An 8,561-nucleotide genomic window follows, 5' to 3' on the forward strand; every position below is an offset into this window, starting at 1 on the left:
GGTTCGCGGCGGCTAGGGTTTTTGCGAGAGGGAGGGAGAGAGGGAGAGGGTTTAACGCTCACCACCGCGGCAGGCCCATCGTAATAAGCCCATTTGGCTGCTCCTGGGCCGGCCAGCAAGAGCTTCGTTTTCCGCACGCCTTACGTGATTCTTTTGGGCCCCTGTTTTTTTTCTTGCTCGGAGCTTCTCGCCCACATAGACCATTCTAAAGATTCTCAAAAAAAGCATACACCGTTCTAAAAAGAAAGAAAAATAATCTCGTTTGTAGTAGGGCATTTTGGATACCGAAATCAAACTTTTGTTTCAAAAATTCTAAACAATATACACGTATACAAGGAAGGAATCTAAAAATACGAATACTGTTTTACTTTTTAAACCTCACACCATCTGGCATTTTCTTTTTTTGTATTTCTTTTATTCCATTTTCCATTTCTTTTATTCCATTTTTCATTAATTTTTATTTGCTCCTCTTCCATTCTATTTCTTTCTTTTTTTGTTTATTTTTGTGTATTCTTAGGGTTTTTTCATTTTTCATTGTTCTTATTGAGTTTTGCTTATTTTTATATTTTTGTTTATTTCTTAAATGCATGCTAACTTTTCTAATACACGCTGAACATTCTTTTTGCATCATGTTGAGCATATTTTAAATATACACTTAACATTATTTGACTACATCTTGAACATTTGTCAAATGTACAAACGCTTTGTAAATACATGATGCACATTTTTCAAACACGTTGAATACTCTTTTAAAGACATATTGTTATTCATTTTTCGTTTAACATTTTTATTCATTTTTTTATTTTTGTTATGTTTTATTATTTATTTTTTGAAACAATTTTCTGATTTCATTTTTAATTCTGTTTTCCTTTTCTCAGTTTCCCTTTTTTGTTCATCATGTATAAAAAATCAATTTTATTTTCCCAGAACTATTGTTATGTACTTAAAGAAGGTTAATATCATATTACCAAAAAACTCAGCTTGTATTTTAAAAACAGTAGTGTATTAAAAATTGTCCGCCATATATACTTTTAAAAATTGAACATGTATTAACAAAATGGTCGTTTTGTCCAACACTTCTATCATGTATTAAAAAAGTTGTTCAAGTGCATCTAGAAATTGTTCATCGAGTATTTCAAAAATGGTCATTGTTTATTTGACAATGTTAAACATGTATTTTGAACTTGTTCATTGTGCATTTCAATATATGTGATTACGAAAAAATGCATGAACTTTTTTAAATAAAAATGAAAAAAGTTAAATAGTTTTTAAAATACATGATGGACATTTTTTTTAATACGGGATGAACATTTTCTTGATACTAAATGAACACCTTTTCACGTTCATGGACACTTTTTAGGTAAGAGATGAATTTCATCAAAGTACAATTTGAACATTTTTAAATATGCAACGTATATTTTTTTGACATGCGACAACCCGTTTTGAAATACACAATGATTAAATATTCTAAATACATATTGAATATATTTTTAAATGCATGTCAAACAATTGATTAGAGTACTAAAATATAAATATTTTCCAAATATATGCTTTTATGATATTTCTAAAAGTAAAGAAAATTGAAACTATAGGGATGTTTGGGCCCGACGTGACCATTCTAAGTTGGGGTTTTTAATAGGGTGTTCTGGAGGCCAAAATTTTAAAAAACAAATGAAAATTAAACCTTTTTAAATTCAAAAATGCTGAAAAAATAACACGGAAGTAATGTATGTGTATTTTCAGAATTTTTTGTAACCTAAAAGTATGGAATTTGACACTTTTCAAAATTCAGCCTCCATGGAGCTCGGCCTCCATTTGGCATTTCGGGTTATTTTTTGTTTTTGGTTTTGAATCTCTTTTATTTTTCAGTTATCCATTTCTTTTTTAAATATCTTTTCATTTTTATGGTTTCCTCTTCCTTTCTTTTTCTTTTATATTTTTATTTTCGTCTATTCTAGGTTTTTGTGTTTCTTTTCTGATTTTTTTATTGTTCTTTTTTGTTTTTTTGTTGGTTGAAGGAGCCCGACAAAAAGTGTCGCTCGTGGCTTCGGATGGCAAGGCGGCGTTGAATTATTTTTTGACGAGGCTTTGGGAAACCGGCCATGATCTTCAGAAGACGGCATAGTCGATTCACCCTAGACCTAGAAGCAGCCAAACTCGAGAAAAGAGGAATCAGGAGGACTTGTTGAACACAAAGAAGGTAAAGGTACCAACTGTGGAGGGTACGAATCCTATCAAAAGTCCGCGTGTTTACTTGGCGCCTTGCACACACTTCATTGTCGGCGGGAACTATTTGAAAAGACAGGAAAATGGCAGATTCTTCAGTTGCCCCATCTGTAATACAACAGAAGATACTTAGCGTCACTCACTACTTTCATGTCGCATGGCGAGGTGCACTTGGGCTTAGGGGAATGAGCAGTTACTCGAGCATGTGTATCAAATCAAGAAGAAGATGCCAGGTTGTGATTGTTTTGGCTCTTCGAAACCACGAACCAATAGGATCTCGCACGGGTGCTAGTCACTATTTATGGGCTATACGGTGGGCTAGAAGGGAAGGCCATCCATGATAATGAATTCCAAAGTCCTACCTCGACGTGGTGCTTTACAAACAGATACTCCCTCTGTTCCTAAATATAAGTCCTTTTAGAAGTTTCAAATGGAGTACAACATACGGATGTATATAGACATATTTTAGAATGTAGATTCACTCATTTTGCTCTGTATGTAGTCCCTTGTTGAAATCTCTAAAAAGACTTATATTTGAGAGCGGAGGGAGTACTTTGAAGAGCTAGAGGTAGCTTAGTCTCGGTCATCCCATACTGGCACCTTTTCTGCTAGGAAAAATAAGATAGGCAAGTGGATTCCCCCTGAAGGAGAAGCGGCAAAGATGAACGTCGATGGTGGTCTATCACGCCTTGGTGATAGGGGCGCTGCGACGGTGGTCTGTAGAGACAATCAGGGAAATTATCTTGGGGCTTCAGCTGTAGTTTTTTATTGTCTGCTGGTCGACCCGATGTCTCTAGAAGTTTATTGTGTGCAATGAGGCACTTGTGCTTGCTCAAGATCTTCATATTCAACATCGAGGTGGTTACAAATATCAAGCCGAAGTGGCTACCAATGCTTGTGTTTTGGAGGAAATTAATTTTAGAAGGAGAGACTTCAGTAATGTTAGCTTTCATTTCGAGTCTAGAGATTGTAATTTTGAAGCACACTCCTTCGCAAAGGTTGCTGCTTCGTTATCTGTCAGTTGTCATGTGTGGCTAGGGATGGTTCTGGACATTGTTTGTATGCCCTATTCTTTACAGATCGAATAAAGTCACTGGTTGCCCTAAAAAAGACAAAGGAGGTTGGATGAGAGGACTCCTCCACCGCTTTAACCAACTAGGGGATCCTATTTTTTCGGTTCTTTATTTTTCTTTTTTTGTATTCATCATTTATAGCAAAAATGCTCATTGTTTCCCCAAAACGTTATTGTGTATTTAAACAAGGCTCATGTCGTATTATAAAAAACATTCAACTTGTATTTAAAAATGTTCACCACTGTGTTAACAAATATTTGTCATATACTTTAAAAAGGTTGATATTGTATTAAGAAAAGGTCATGGCTTTTTCCAAAATTGTTCATCAAGTATTAAAAAGAATTGTTCATGTGTATCTAGAAAATTTTCATCATGTATTTCAGAAATGTTCATTATTTCTTCAACAATGTTCATAGAGTAATTTGAAAAGGTTCATTCTGCATTATAAAAATATGTAATTTAAAAAATGCATGAATATCTTTATATACAGACGATGATTTTTAAATAGTTTTTTAAAAATACATGATGGAGAATTTATAATACACAATGAGCAATTTCTTAATACGGGATGAACATTTTCTTGATACCAACTGAACACTCTCTTCAATTCATGGACATTTTTTAGATATGAGATTAATTTGGTAAAATACATGTTGAACTATTTATAAATACACAATGAACATTTTTAATAGGTGATGTACATCTACTATTAAAGAGGTGATATGTCGTCGTTGAAGGAAATATGCCCTAGATGCAATAATAAAGTTATTATTTTTTTCCTTATATCATGATAAATATTTATTATTCCTGCTAGAATTGTTTTAACCGGAAACATACACGTGTGAATACATAGACAAACATAATTTCACTAGTATGCCTCTACTTGACTAGCTCGTTAATCAAAGATGGTTATGTTTCCTAACCATAGACATGAGTTGTCATTTGATTAACGGGATTACATCATTAGGAGAATGATGTGATTGATTTGACCCATTCCGTTAGCTTAGCACTTGATCGTTTAGTATGTTGCTATTGCTTTCTTCATGACTTATACATGTTCCTACAACTATGAGATTATGCAACTCCCGTTTATCGGAGGAACACTTTGTGTGCTACCAAATAACACAATGTAACTGAGTGATTATAAAGGAGCTCTACAGGTGTCTCCAAAGGTACATGTTGAGTTGGCGTATTTTGAGATTAGGTTTTGTCACTCCGATTGTCGGAGAGGTATCTCTGGGCCCTCTCGGTAATGCACATCACGATAAGCCTTGCAAGCAATGTAGCTAATGAGTTAGTTACGAAATGATGCATTACATAACGAGTAAAGAGACTTGCCGGTAACGAGATTGAACTAGGTATTGAGATACCAACGATCGAATCTCGGGCAAGTAACATATTGATGACAAAGGGAACAATGTATGTTGTTATGCGGTTTGACCGATAAAGATCTTCGTACAATATGTAGGAGCCAATATGAGCATCCAGGTTCCGGTATTGGTTATTGACCGGAGATGTGTCTCGGTCATGTCTACATAGTTCTCGAACCCGTAGGGTCCGCACGCTTAAAGTTAGATGACAGTTATATTATGAGTTCATGTGTTTTGATATACCGAAGATAGTTCAGAGTCCCGGATGTGATCACGGACATGACGAGGAGTCTCGAAATGGTCGAGACATGAATATTGATATATTGGACGACTATATTCGGACACCGGAATGGTTCCGAGGGTTATCGGATATATACCAGAGTACCGGGGGGTTACCGGACCCCCCCGGGGGGGGGGGGGTAATGGGCCTCATGGGCCCAAAGTGGAGAAGAGGATGGGCGGCCAGGGCAGGCTGCGCGCCCCCTCCCCCTCTAGTCCGAATAGGACAAGGAGGGGGGCGGCGCCCCCCTTTCCATCCTCCCCTCTCTCCCTTCCTTCCCCTCTCCTACTTGGACAAGGAAATGAGGGAGTCCTACTCTCGGTGGGAGTAGGACTCCTCCTTGCGCACCCCCTCCTGGCCGGCCGCCCCCTCCCCCCTTGCTCCTTTATATACGGGGGCAGGGGGTGAAGGAAATATGCCCTAGAGGCAATAATAAAGTTATTATTTATTTTCTTATATCATGGTAAATGTTTATTATTCATGCTAGAATTGTATTAACCGGAAACATAATACATGTGTGAATACATAGACAAACATAGTGTCACTAGTATGCCTCTACTTGACTAGCTCGTTAATCAAAGATGGTTAAGTTTCCTAACCATAGACATGAGTTGTCATTTGATTAACGGGATCACATCATTAGGAGAATGATGTGATTGACTTGACCCATTCCGTTAGCTTAGCACTTGATCGTTTAGTATGTTGCTATTGCTTTCTTCATGACTTATACATGTTCCTATGACTATGAGATTATGCAACTCCCGTTTACCGGAAGAACACTTTGTGTGCTACCAAACGTCACAACGTAATTGAGTGATTATAAAGGAGCTCTACAGGTGTCTCTGAAGGTACATGTTGGGTTGGCGTATTTCGAGATTAGGATTTGTCACTCTGATTGTCGGAGAGGTATCTCCGGGCCCTCTCGGTAATGCACATCACTTAAGCCTTGCAAGCATTGCAACTAATGAGTTAGTTGCGAGATGATGTATTACGTAACGAGTAAAGAAACTTGCCGGTAACGAGATTGAACTAGGTATTGGATACCGACGATCGAATCTCGGGCAAGTAACATACCGATGATAAAGGGAACAACGTATGTTGTTATGCGGTTTGACCGATAAAGATCTTTGTAGAATATGTAGGAGCCAATATGAGCATCCAGGTTCCGCTATTGGTTATTGACTGGAGACGTGTCTCGGTCATGTCTACATAGTTCTCGAACCCGTAGGGTCCGCACGCTTAAGGTTTCGATGACAGTTATATTATGAGTTTATGAGTTTTGATGTACCGAAGGAGTTCGGAGTCCCGGGTGAGATCGGGGACATGACGAGGAGTCTCGAAATGGTCGAGACGTAAAGATCAATATATTGGACGACTATATTCGGACATCGGAAAGGTTCCGAGTGATTCGGGTATTTTTCGGAGTACCGGGGAGTTACGGGAATACGGGGAAGAGTATTGGGCCTTAACGGGCCTTAGTGGGAAGGAGCCAGGAGGTGGCGCACGCCCCTCCCAAGCCCAGTCCGAATTGGACAAGGGGTTTGGGGCGCGGCCCCCCTCTCCCTTCCTTCTCCACTCCCCTCCTTTCCCCCCTTCTCCTAGTTGGACTACGAAAGAAGGAGTCCTACTCCCGGTGGGAGTAGGACTCCCCTTGGCGTGCCCCTCCTTGGCCGGCCACCCCCTCTCCCTTTGCTCCTTTATATACGGGGGTAGGGGGGCACCCCATGACACACAAGTTGATCTACGGATCATTCCTTAGCCGTGTGCGGTGCCCCCCTCCACCATATTCCACCTCGGTCATATCATCGCGGAGTTTAGGCGAAGCCCTGCGCCGGTAGAGCATCATCATCCTCACCACGCCGTCGTGCTGACGGAACTCATCCCCGACACTTTGCTGGATCGGAGTCCGGGGATCGTCATCGAGCTGAACGTGTGCTGAACTCGAAGGTGTCGTACGTTCGGTACTTGGATCAGTCGGATCGTGAAGACGTACGACTATATCAACCGCGTTGTCATAACGCTTCCGCTTACGGTCTACGAGGGTACGTGGACAACACTCTCCCCTCTCGTTGCTATGCCATCACCATGATCTTGCGTGTACGTAGGAATTTTTTTGAAATTACTACGTTCCCCAACAGTGGTATCAGAGCCAGGTTTTAGGCGTTGATGTTATATGCACGAGTAAAACACAAGTGAGTTGTGGGCGATATAAGTCATACTGCTTACCAGCATGTCATACTTTGGTTCGGCGGTATTGCTGGATGAAGCGGCCCGGACCGACATTACGCGTACGCTTACGCGAGACTGGTTCTACCGACGTGCTTTGCACACAGGTGGCTGGCGGGTGTCAGTTTCTCCAACTTTATTTGAACTGAATATGGCTACGCCCGGTCCTTGCAAAGGTTAAAACAGCACCAACTTGACAAACTATCGTTGTGGTTTTGATGCGTAGGTAAGAACGGTTCTTGCTAAGCCCGTAGCAGCCACGTAAAATTTGCAACAACAAAGTAGAGGACGTCTAACTTGTTTTTGTAAGGCATGTTGTGATGTGATATGGTCAATACGTGATGCTATATTTTATTGTATGAGATGATCATGTTTTGTAACCGAGTTATCGGCAACTGGCAGGAGCCATATGGTTGTCGCTTTATTGTATGCAATGTAATCGCCCTGTAATGCTTTATTTTATCACTAAGCGGTAGCGATAGTCGTAGAAGCATAAGATTAGCGAGACGACAACGATGCTATGATGGAGATCAAGGTGTCGCGCCGGTGACGATGGTGATCATGACGGTGCTTTGGAGATGGAGATCACAAGCACAAGATGATGATGGCCATATCATATCACTTATATTGATTGCATGTGATGTTTATCCTTTATGCATCTTATCTTGCTTTGATTGACGGTAGCATTTTAAGATGATCTCTCACTAAATTATCTAGAAGTGTTCTCCCTGAGTATGCACCATTGCCAAAGTTCGTCGTGCCCAGACACCACGTGATGATCGGGTGTGATAAGCTCAACGTCCATCTACAACGGGTGCAAGCCAGTTTTGCACACGCAGAATACTCAGGTTAAACTTGACGAGCCTAGCATATGCAGATATGGCCTCGGAACACGGAGACCGAAAGGTCGAACGTGAATCATATAGTAGATATGATCAACATAGTGATGTTCACCATTGAAACTACTCCATCTCACGTGATGATCGGACATGGTTTAGTTGATTTGGATCACGTGATCACTTAGATGACTAGAGAGATGTCTGTCTAAGTGGGAGTTCTTAAGTAATATGATTAATTGAACTTAAATTTATCATGAACTTAGTCCTGGTAGTATTTTGCAAATTATGTTGTAGATCAATAGCTCGCGTTGTTGCTTTCATATGTTTATTTTGATATGTTCCTAGAGAAAACTATGTTGAAAGATGTTAGTAGCAATGATGCGGATACGATCCGTGATCTGAGAATTATCCTCGTTGCTGCACAGAAGAATTATGTTCTTGATGCACCGCTAGGTGACAGACCTATTGCAGGAGCAGATGCAGACGTTATGAACGTTTGGCTAGCTCAATATGATGACTACTTGATAGTTGTGTGCACCATGCTTTA

This window comes from Triticum dicoccoides, chromosome 5B (genome assembly GCF_002162155.2).
Source record: "Triticum dicoccoides isolate Atlit2015 ecotype Zavitan chromosome 5B, WEW_v2.0, whole genome shotgun sequence".
NCBI lineage: Eukaryota > Viridiplantae > Streptophyta > Magnoliopsida > Poales > Poaceae > Triticum > Triticum dicoccoides.